Source organism: Euwallacea fornicatus, chromosome 15 (genome assembly GCF_040115645.1).
Source record: "Euwallacea fornicatus isolate EFF26 chromosome 15, ASM4011564v1, whole genome shotgun sequence".
NCBI classification, from domain to species: Eukaryota; Metazoa; Arthropoda; class Insecta; order Coleoptera; family Curculionidae; genus Euwallacea; species Euwallacea fornicatus.
Genome location: NC_089555.1, coordinates 1,581,381 through 1,593,425, shown reverse-complemented (window position 1 = coordinate 1,593,425; position 12,045 = coordinate 1,581,381). Strand labels below are relative to the sequence as shown.

General features: G+C 37.7%; 1 protein-coding gene across 2 annotated transcripts in view; it reads right to left on the bottom strand.

Moving 5' to 3' along the window:
• The window catches only part of LOC136343692 (leucine-rich repeat-containing protein 24-like), a 101,429-nt gene that overhangs the window by 16,566 nt on the left and 72,818 nt on the right, over positions 1-12,045 (bottom strand). The window lies entirely within an intron of this gene.

Sequence of the window (12,045 nt, the reverse complement as noted above, 5' to 3'; positions counted from 1 at the left end):
ACAGGGATATTCAACGTTTCTAGTCACTTCAAACTGGATTCGCGCTACCAATAACTCGAACGTTTTTTCGAATATTCTCAACCATTTTAAATCAAAAGTAATACTGCAACAGCACTCGTATGTACCTCATAACTGTTTACGAAACATTTTTAATGAAGCGATTTCGCTGATTTTCATACATTCCTTAATATTTCTTTATTATCAAATCGAATTAAAGCGAAGACCACATTGCTGCACACCAACGCCACATAAAATATTTATTCGACCGTACCGTCGTAGAATTTAATCGGACAGCCGCGCCACTGACCTGCCGCGCCACTGGACTTTTCGACCCGAATTTGGAATTTGTTTTTCGCCATCATCACCATTTTTTGCTTGGCCTGGCCACCTTCAATAGAATGCACGAATGATTCGCAATTATTTGTTCGGTCATCAGCACGATCCAAAATCGCCTTTGGCAAAAATGTCAAAATACACAAAACTTTATTTGATATAGAGGGTGTCGCAGGGAAAAATGTCCACCCTGAATAACTTTTCTGTTGTGAATTAAAAAAAAAATCGCTAAATCACTGGAGTGGGGGATCATTTGGCGAAAAAATTGTTTTCGAATTGTTATTCCTGTACCCCTAAAAATCACCCCTTTGAAGTTTTCAACTTGGAAAAGCGGTTGTGTTAAGGTTGACCGCCCAAAAAGAGGTGAGGGAGTCCCAGTTCCGGCTTTGGGAGATATTCAAATGAACAACAGAAGATCTGTGCGAAAAATTGCTGTGAAATTCTGTTCATAGAATGTCAAAACAATTAAAATTTCATCCTCACGTCATAAAACTAGTACAGGAATTAAATGGGGATGATTTTAACCGTTGATTAGAATTCTGCGAAGTCTTTAATAACATGTTAAATTTAAACAGACATTTAATGTGTAGTACAACGTTTTCTGATGAATCTTCTCTAACCGTACTGCTATGCTGACATGTTCCCTTCTAGGTTTGAAAACTTCCCACCCCACTTATCATACCTCCAAACAGGAAGGACTTTTTAAAACTCGCCGGAACACGTCGATTTTATTATCAAGGAGGAACAACTTTAATGTAAAATTCACTGCGCCTCTTTCAACCCTCTGTCCTCTAGAGCCATCCTCCTAAATATCTTAAGCATTAAAAAGGGCTAAGTGATTCATCATTTTAAAACGTTTTTCATTCTCTACAATTTGGTACCACATTTGTTAGATTTGACTGTTGCGTTATCATGTTTTATGCGTCTGTGATCATTCTAAATTCATTTTGCCCATTAGGATTTTGATATCCTTGAAACTAAGGCTTTTTCATTCGGACATGTCTTACGATTGGAAAATTGTAATAAATTTCTACGTAGCCCCTTTCAATTATAAAACAAATAATTTTTCTTACTGCTCGTGTTTAAAAAAATTGGGATTCCTATTTTGAAAGCTTTTAGTTGATTAGATGTTCGAAATGTTCTCCATTATTTTATAAATATCGATAAAGCTTATTTTGAAACTCTCTCTCTCTCTCTCTCTCTCTCTCTGACGTTTTCAAATACCGCTTCTGGAATAGTCCTGTTTACCTACGTAATTCTTCTTGTCATATCTTCAATACTTTTTGGGTCGATTTTGTAAACAACCGGCTTTATATTCCCCCATAAAAAATAATCTAACGGCCCTAAGTCTGGTTATCTTGCGTGACGTTCTATCGGTTCCCTTCTACCAATCCATTTGTCGGGAAATTGGTCATCCAAACGTTCTCGCACTAGGCGAAAATAATGCGATGGAGGACCATCTTGAAAATGTATTTAGCCTTCTTGCAAGACGTTTCTGCCAATTTAATCGTCCGAATGAGTTGTCATTAAAGGATCAATTACGGTTTCAAGTAAGTTTAAGTATGGCCCTTCAGTTAAGTTTTCCTCAATAAACAAAAGTTCTATAACGGCATTTACGAGAATGGCAGCCCAAACATTAATTTTTCTGGTCATTGTGCAGCACCTTCTCGAAAAACGCGGCCCTTTAATATGATTTATCGCTTAGCCCCCTTTACCATTTAAGATATTTGAGAGGGCGGATCTGAGGGGTAGAGGGTTGAAGGAGGCGCAGTGAATTCTATATAAAAATTGTTCCACCTCGATAATAAAATCGACGCGTTCCGGGGATTTTTTTAAAATCTATCCCGTACACCCTGTATACAATTTGTTTTTGAATCTTCATAGTGATTGCTTGGCCTCACTATAAAAAATTACATGAGATGCACGTCTAATAAGGCCGTTGGCGAGCTCGTCCACAGCCAAGTTGTTGTGTTCCCGTCAGTGTATACCATACATTTGTTTCTTATGAAAATCGTGTCTCAATGTGCTATTATGTGCATGTTCTTTACAAGTACTTGTAAAGCATTAAGTATCTTTCACTATTTTATCTGTGCCAGAACTCGTACTTGCTGAGCCGAAAATTTTCATAAAAGGATCTCGGTATGATCTCTCGTTGCCCAAACTGATTCCTTTGTCGACCCTGGCTAACTCAGTTGAACACCTTTTGCAACTTCAGTTGATTGGCAGAAAAAAACTTATTACTAAATTCCTTCCACTTATCACTTTACAGCCCCATAATGCAAATTTCCACCAAACTTTTTCCCATAATCCCAACAACTTGCTAATGCATTTCTGCTGTATTATAATACCTAAACGGGCCATATAAGCCGAATAGTGATCGCCAAATCGTAAAAACGCTCTTGCTATTTTACAGCTTTATGGTTTTATTAGTGTTGTTTTGTTATACGTTTTATAAGCGCTACAATGTTGGAAATTTTATTCGAAAATACGCTTGATATATACAATTTATCCGTAAAACAACCAAACAGGCCGGGGCAATTTCGCGTTTATATTAAACTCGATATGGGGATTGTAGTTAGAAGCATCGATAAATTCTAAACCGTTTGAGTCCGGCCGGGAAAATTCATGAAGTGGAAAAAGTGGCTGGAAACGACCTCTGAGGGGAGAATTTCCATGCCTGCGTGAGCAACCCTCAAGCCAGTTTTCCTAGGAACACAACACAATGCGATTAATAGAGTCGGAACGTCTTCAGTGTAAGAAAATGCCACCCCAACCCGGGCTTCGTCAAGAAAGCGGTTTTCTAAGTTAAATTACGGTTTCCATGACTAATTACACATTAAGCTAATAAACCCTTTATAATGAATTTGAAACATAGGCCTATAAATAAATAGAAATGTGTTAGACGTCAGGGAAATTGGTAGGGAAATGGCACGCGCAAACAGATTTTAGCGCCTTAGGACTTGTAGTTGAACTAAAAGATTTCGTAATTTCAGTGATTTATTCAAGTCAATGGGAATTCGAATCCGTATATGGAACAATGGAAGTAAACTCGAGGATAAATGCACTAAAACCTTGAAGCCATGGAGGATTAGGGGCTTAATTGTTCGTGAATGGCCCTACAAATTGGAAACTTTTCTGAATTATTGTTTGTTTGTCAGCATTATATATAACGGGGTGAACTTGAATTACGGTCCTAGAATAAATTCGACCCAAACACAGAAACTGCGATCGTTTATTTTAATAGTTCCTAGTCGCAAGAATTCCAATTAAATTGAGTTAGCCCTTGCGGAATTGGATTGGCGTTTCCCTTTGTAGGCCCTTTGTCGGCCCTTTGTCGGTTAATGTGCAAACAATTTGCCGGAAAGGTACCACGCGATTGGTTGGCTGAGCTCTACATGTTTATTGGTCAAATGTAATTCGATCGGTTAGCCGCAGTCAACAACAAAAGTATTATAATATTTCTGCCTGGAGAGATATACAATTACGCAATCAAGCACAGGGTTTAAATAATAATTAAACCGAAACCGCAAAACCTGGAATCGCCTACGTTTAATAGTTTCCGAATGGGATTGCTGATTTTCTGGCCGAGTTTAAAGCCACCAGCTATTACCAAATCATTGTGGTAAAGGGAGATTTATAACGGCTATTTAGGCACCATTAAAAATCAATTTGTAGTGTGTAGGTGCGAATTTTGTAAGAGTCCCTGTAGATTATTGGGACGGAATTTTCATTACACCTGATAATTTGGAGTAATCGAGAATCGATGTTTCCATGAGATTTTAGTTCAACCCGCATCAAAAACAGGTTAAGAGAAGGAAATTTACATAATTTACGTGGATGTTTTGTTATCAAGCCACAGTTCAATGCGGTTGAACCTCTCCGTAAGGGTTCAACTCCATTGCGTCGCAATAGCCCCCTCGAAACGTCACCCCTAACAAAGGACCCGAACTGCAGCACCATTACCGATAATGTCTGGTCCTGAAAGGGCTGCTGCATGACCAATATCCAGGCCCTAATATATTGTGAAGGTTTATTTTCCTGCCAAACGTTGAAAACTCGCCCCTTTGATTTATCCTCAAATTTGGAGTTCTGCATCTTGGACGTGAAGGATAAACGCGCTGCCTCCAGGGATTTATTGCGGTTTCTTTCCATTTCTTTATACGGATAAATTATGAACGAGTACTGCCCACCACTTTCATGGGATGGAGATTCTCTCCTCCCCTCTCTGCGATCAATTCGCTCTAATAGAGATGATTCGAATAAACAATGCGTTATTAGACTTATCGACAACCATTAATTACCCGAATAATGGGGGGTTAATTTACGGGGTGGGCACAGAGAGGGTCAATGACTCGTCAATAAATTTTCGATCCTATGGCTAATTTATCACCCCAGGAATGGCTGCGTTTGAACTTGAACAGTTCTTGGGGGGTTCAACGAACGTCATTATGGGATTTTCAGCTAAGATTCTCTTCTATTCTAAAGTCCCCTAATGTTAACTTTAATATTTTATCGCTTAACACACAATGAGCACCCCAACACGTTTTCTATTATACCCCATCGTAGATATTTCCCAAGTGCGGCCGCTGGAAGCGAAAATCTATGCCCCCTTGAGCGTGTAAGCGGATTCAAATACATCTCTTTGGATTTATCACGAATCTATCCCAAGGCTTCGATTAGAATATAAATGCTTTTCCTTTGGGCTATGAAAGGTGAATCTATATAGTATATACGACAAAACCACCTGTACAGAGATACGAACTTCTTTCAAATGAAAAGAGGATTCTTGTAAGAATACGACTCTCAAATATGCATTTGATTTTGTTGGCTTGGAAAGGAGGGGTTGATTCGCGGTGACTATAATTTGATTTTGATTTGATCGTTTCCACATTATGAAGGCATGTCTGTATTGAAACATGTTGAAATGCACCTTAGCACCCATTTAAATTTTTTCTGGGACACCCTGCATATGAAAACGCATAAGGAATTTGTTTAGGTTGAATTGGGGTTTTTGTGGCAGTAATGCGTTTCTTATGAAGGTAAACACTTAAGAGAGGTTGGTTTCGGTTAATTAATGACTTAGTGACTTTACTGGCTTGGAGTCCCCTGACGCCGTCATAATGCTTATTTCAAGAGTATTTATTGCTATATTTATACGGGGTCGTCACTAGTACAATTCGCACTACGGGGATCTCTGAAGTGGTAAGAGTTACAGGGTTCATGAAAATGCCTACTGTGGCTACCTCTCGACAGGCGATTCATCCATCGGGGCGCTTGAAATATCTAAAAAAACTAAAAAATGCAAATTAAAAAAATGTAAATCGAGAAGACTGCCGATCCGATTTTGATGAAACTTGGGCTTCGGGCAGTTTCTGTGATGGGTTTTTGAATGGTCTTGGGAGCATTAAAATGCACAACTTCTCCCTAGTTTAACTGACCCTGTACGAGAACAGTCCCAGAAGTACCGGACCCAACATATGGATGACGAGTTTTTTGTTAAAAATTGGTCTATATTGCAAAAATCTAACCTTAAAGAGTTTATCTAAAGCCTATCTAAAGTTTGAGGGTGCTACGTTGATTTATGTTTCGTTTTGGAAGTGTTTTTAGTAAACGCTTTTAGAGATTTTACGAACACGGAAAAATTTATCATCGATACGTGACTCAATACTTTCATTTGAAAGTTTTTAGCCCAGCTAAGATCAAAGCCGCGGCCATATATATAGCACATTTTTTAATTTTCAACATTTTCGAATTTATAGTAATTTCACAATTCCGACTGTGTAATGATTAATTTTAGAAACGCGAAAAATATAACCAAAACAATTTAAGACATATTCAAAAAGAAATAATAATTCTAAAATTTATGAAACTAGATAGGACATTGAAATAGCACATTTTAAAGTGAACTAAATTTTCCCGTTCTAAAACGATACAGGTAAGTATTTGGCGGGGAGACCTCAACTCCGTATATCTACCCTTAATCTTCATGGTAGAGATTCTACTAAGCGTCTACAAAAACTATCTAAGAAATTAATCCAGGCGTCTTGTATGTTACTCCACAATACGCCTAATTAATAATATAAATATAAACATAATAAATAAAATATAAATAAATAATTTGTGAGATTTTCATTTTGAAGATCTTGTTTTATACGGCTCCACAAATTTTCTACTGGATCTAAATCTGGTCTTTGTGATGGCCAATTTAAAACATTTACCGTATCACCCCTAATCCAGCTTTTGACAAGTTTTGACGAATGTTTCAGGTCATTACCATGAATAAAGTTTAAAGCTATTGGCACACATTCATCTGCATGAGGCTCCATGATAGTGGAAAGGATGTCTTAGTACACAAATCAGTCCATTATGCCTTCGAGTTTATATGTTGGGCCAACACCGTACCGTCAAAACTCCACAGACCATGACATTTCCTCCGCCGCGTTTTACCGTTTTAATGGCGTATCGAAGATTTTTTAGGCTTTGACCTGGAAGGCGTCATACGAAGCATTTTCCTTCGTTGTCAAACAGATTACACTTTGATTCGTCACTCCACAGCACATTTTTCCAAAATTTAAAGCCTTATTCACATAATGGCGTACAAATTCTTATCTATTTTTAGATTTCCATTGGATACAAGTAGCTTTTTTCTGGCTATGCGTCCTCTTAGATTAACTTCATTTACTCTTCTTTTAATAGTTTCAGTAGATGCATTTACACCGTGTTCACTCAAAATTTCTTGTTTAATTTGCCTCGCTGTTTTTAAAGGTCAGACCTGCCTTCTCTAGTAATCAATCTGTCCACTGCTACTGAGGTTTTACGATTTCTATGTGCTCTAATTTTGTCTTCGATACTTTTGGTACATTTGTAAAGTTTTAGGGCATTGTCTATAAGTTTTCAAGAACCTCTTAGATTATCAACAATTTTTGAACTAGTGAAAGCTCCATTTTCCAAACGGACGATGAGAGATCTTCTTTCTATACCACAATGCTTATTCCTACCCACTAAAAAATGTATAATAACTAACCGATATAAGAAAACACTTAGAAATCATATTTTCAGAGAAAAGGTGTTTATTTGTGTGATACTTTGTCCAGATTACAGAAAACCAACAACATTTGTCGAGAAAAAAAGTCTTGTTTCATCAAGACAACGCACCAGTTCCCACTTCCGTCGTAGCGATGGCCAAAATCAATTTTGGTTTCCCACTTTTCCCTCACCCACCCTATTCGCCAGATTTAGCCCCCTCAGATTATTTTCTGTTTATAAAAATGAAAAAATGGCTCGGTAGAAAGAGACTTTGCAACGATGAAGATGTGGATTTCGAACTTAATTTCTATTTTATAATGTTCGAAGTTTGTCGCTATAAATAGGGCATAGAAACTCTAGAACATCGCTGGGAAAAATGTGTCAATCTCCAAGGAGATTACGTTGAAAAATAATATATTATTTTCTATTTTTTTTCTTTGTGTTGGGTCGGGTACCTCTGGGATTATCCTCGTATTTCTTAGATTTCTTGAGCCTATTTTAGTTAGGACGTATTTTGCCTCATTGAGTGATACAAATATATTTTTCAGAAAATTTCATAAAAACGTGATATTTAATGCAGAGCGTTACAATACGACCGCAAGATTTGAAGTGTGACTCATTTTGGCTGTAAACTTGTACAGCCAAAATGACTAAGTGAACACACAAGCCAAGTACAAAGAAGACAGATGGGAGTTAGTTAAACATGGAGGGAGATACAGTACAGCAACGCGTCCTTATTGTTAAATCCTACTATCAAAAGGACGAGAGCTTGGTTAGTACACTTCGTAAATGGCGTCCAATCTTTGGCAAGAATAGTGCTCTTATTTCATTAACGTTACAAAAAAAGCATCAATAAATTTTAAAGTTCTGGTTCAGGTATTGATGTGAGACACAATAGACCTCGTAGCGGTCGTGCAGAAGAAAAGACCATGGCAGTTTGCAAGAGTTTGGGCGAGAATCGAGAGATGTCGATTCGTCGACGTGCACAAATATTGAACATTTCAACAGCGACTCTCCATCGCACTTTCACGAAAGATTTACATGTCCATCCTTACAAAATCCATCTCATTCAACAACTTTTGCCTACAGACCATGCACAACGAAAAGAGAGGTCACCTATTCGAGCATCGAATGGCATTAATCGGGTCATCTCCCATCATGGCGACAAGAGTTGACCTCCAGAATTATGTGATCTAACACTTCTTGATTTTTTTCTTCGAGATTTTTTGAAGTGTCATATTTTTGCCAACAAACTCGACACCACCCAAGCATTAGGGATCGAAATTTAACGCTGTATCAAATAATACCGTCACATTAACTCAAAACATTTGTCAAAAATTTCGTTACAAGCGTGCATTTGTGCCCCCAAAGCCGCGGCGGTCATTTATCGCGCGTGTTATTTCATGCTTAATGCCCGAATGTTTTCAATCAGTCAAAATTTCAGCATTTCTCTACAAAAAAAAAACAGTGTTTTATTTAAAATTCGAATCTCGCGTTCTTATTGTAACACCCTTTATTAGAGGCTGCATGTTATGGATTTTTTTCTGCCCTGATTGGCCGGCTCGTGGCAAGTTGAAATTCTAACGCACAGCGGCAGTCTCTTGCCAATTTTGTAGCTCTCATTCAGTACGTGTCGCCGATGTTTTTCCAGATTTTCGTGGAAAAAAGGAATTAAATAATCTTTTTTTAAGAGAAAATCGGGGGAAAAAATGGGGACAGAATGAGTGCCCTTAACGATCACGATCCCTCTACGTCAGAAATTGTGCTCCTGGCGAGTGATCTTTCCGGGCAAATACATAAACATGCAAACTGCCTGGCAGGAATATTCTAATCTAGAGCCACTTCGGACGTAACTTTTAGCTACCAAACTTTAAACAGCCTTGGAGAAACTTTAAATGCCATTAAAGAACGAATGTTGATAGTACGATGCGGATGTTAAGTGCATAATTAGAAAAGTTGGCGTGTACAAAAGTTCTAACAACGTCTTAACAACGACTAATACAAAGTTGCAATTTTAGGTGAACTCCAGAGCCAGACGGATAATAACCATTCATTATTTCCCTTCGGGAATAATACACACAAATGGAGTGGGGTATTAAACAAGATTGATGAAACCTACGTTGTTGGTGTGTGATATAGCTAGGACCTGACAGCGATCACAATCGGAATAACTGATTAGTATGGAGACCAATTTCAATTAGCTATGAAGACCCGTATTCTAATTTTGGGACCTGGAAGGGCAAAAAGTGATGATGCCAATTCGAGGCCCTGGAAATTTAATTAGTTTTCAACTCATATGAGTTTTAGATGGATTCGGGATGAATGAAGTTTCGACACGGATTACCTCTTAAACGGTGAGGTGGTGCTAATGGGGGCTCCTTTGTTTGCCAGATCTGCAATATTTCCGGAAAATTCCAGCAATAAATTCCGGCAGGCAAACGCAGCACCGACATATTTTCCTACGGCGAGAGACACGGAACTTCAATTTTAAGAATAAATCAGCTGAAAATGTTTTCATCGTCCGGCCAGAAAATAAAACTGTCTAATATATCAAAAGTTCGAATATTGGCTTTGCATACAAGAAAAGGGCGAAATAAGCGTTTTCCGCGGCATTAACTTGTATTAACCCACCGGGCATTCATTACGAAGTTTCTCCTAGGATGCGCTCATACGCATAAATAATTCATCTCTTTGACTGTGCGTGCGTAGCCGACTTTCAGTTCTGACCACCAACCCATATGTGCAGACTCGGACAGGAGAATCGCTTCCAATTTGCATGACATCCGAAACCGTCCCATATTTCATTAGAAATGGAGATAGCCGTTCTCAGAGAAGCTATTACAATTATTATAACGACCTCTGAATTACGCGTAGAGATATTCAAGTGTAGTGCACGTTTTCCAGGTAAACATACAATAGAACCAGGCAAAGTTTCCGATTTATTGGGAAAACAAGGAGGTTACAGCCAGTTAGCTTTTGTAACGAGCACCATTGGACATTTAGTTAAATGGATGCCGCGTTTGAAATGTAGAATATGCAATTTGTTCTAGAAATGAGGGGGACAAAGGGTGACCTGAAGTTTACGTCTCGACAATGAAGAGCGATACGACTAATTAATAGAGGTAAAATACAGGGACCTAGATGTCCGTGCAGCCATAGTAGAATGAATATTTTACTGGACTTTATAGCAATTTAGCTCAGAGTATCCGCAAGGATCGAGGTCGGACTTCATCACTCCTGGGTTGAAAATGATCAATTTCATCATCATCCCTCACGCGCCATTGCAATTTAAATAATCGTCGCTATTTTTAAAGTGGTTCGTCTTTGGCTCAGAACTCATTAAATTCCCCTGTAAAAAAATCAAATCAATCCATTACAAGACATAGAAAGGTCATAAATAATCAACCGTTTGTGCGAATATAAAAAGTAAAAAAGTATTAAAAAATGAATTGAAAAAAAATTTCATTAAGCCCCTTCCATTGCAATTCGCAGTAGTCATTCGAATTTTCCAAAATTCAATTGGTTGTTTATCTCGCTACTGTTGATGAATTTCACACGCAATTAACGGTATTTGATATTTGAATTACTTGTCCGTGGCACTTCTTGATTCGACCTGCTATTCACTATGTGAAAGTGGCCTCTGGCGTGACTTGATCAATTGAATCGAATTGAGCAGATTGAGAAATCAAGTTAACTCGTTAACTCTCATTATTGGGTACTTTACTCCTTCAAAATTGGCGGCATTGTCCCATTTGAAAAATTGTTTTATGAACAAAGACTCCCATAAACGTACATTCCATGTGGAAATGGATAAAACAGAGCCAGTGACATTTAAATTCAAGCAATGAAACGATCCGGTTTTTGTTCGAACGTCTGTTCGCCTCGCTCTCGGAAAGACCCAGATCAAACAAAGCAAAATCTATAAATATAGAATTCCATCATGCACTGCAAACAAAATTCGCTCTGTAAACTGGAAATATCCACAAAAGAGCGTTACTACGTACAGGATTGTTTCATTTACGTTTTGCAATAAGCTCTGGGTTAAAGAGCTGTTTTCAATCCAAGGCGCAAGCATGGAGAAAATTACTGAGCATTTCCATACATTATTTCCATAACGCGCAATAAATGGTAACGTTTTAATACTTCATTTTCAGGCGAAACGATAATTGGTTACCATAAAATTGTGCAAATTAAAGTAAATATTTGGTATTGTTAACTTTAGTATGCTGTAAAGTATCATGGTTTAAAGATGTAAACCTGCGTTCTTAGCGATGCTCCTTAATCGGAGAAAAGCAAAGAAGGAAAGATAAGCTTGATGGAAAAATCGACGTTTCCGGATTCATCCTTTGTTACAAGCTAAATACTTGGAAGGGGCCTTTTATAAAAATTAGTTCGAAATGACGAAACATTTTTCGACTACTTTCTTATGAGCTAGAATATCTTTCGTATGTTGGTAGAGGGTATTTCGGCATCTATCCAGAAAGAAGACAAAACTAGGAGATTAAGTAGTCCTCTGAAAAGAACTGGTAGCATCCATTTTATGGTAAGTTTTTAACTTTTTTAAATATTATTACGAATATACAGCGCCTGTAAAAAGTATTGCAACACGTTTTAAAATATGTTGAAAAAATATTTAAACAACCGTAATTTTATTTAAGAAAGGCATTTAATGCATTATTTTTTATA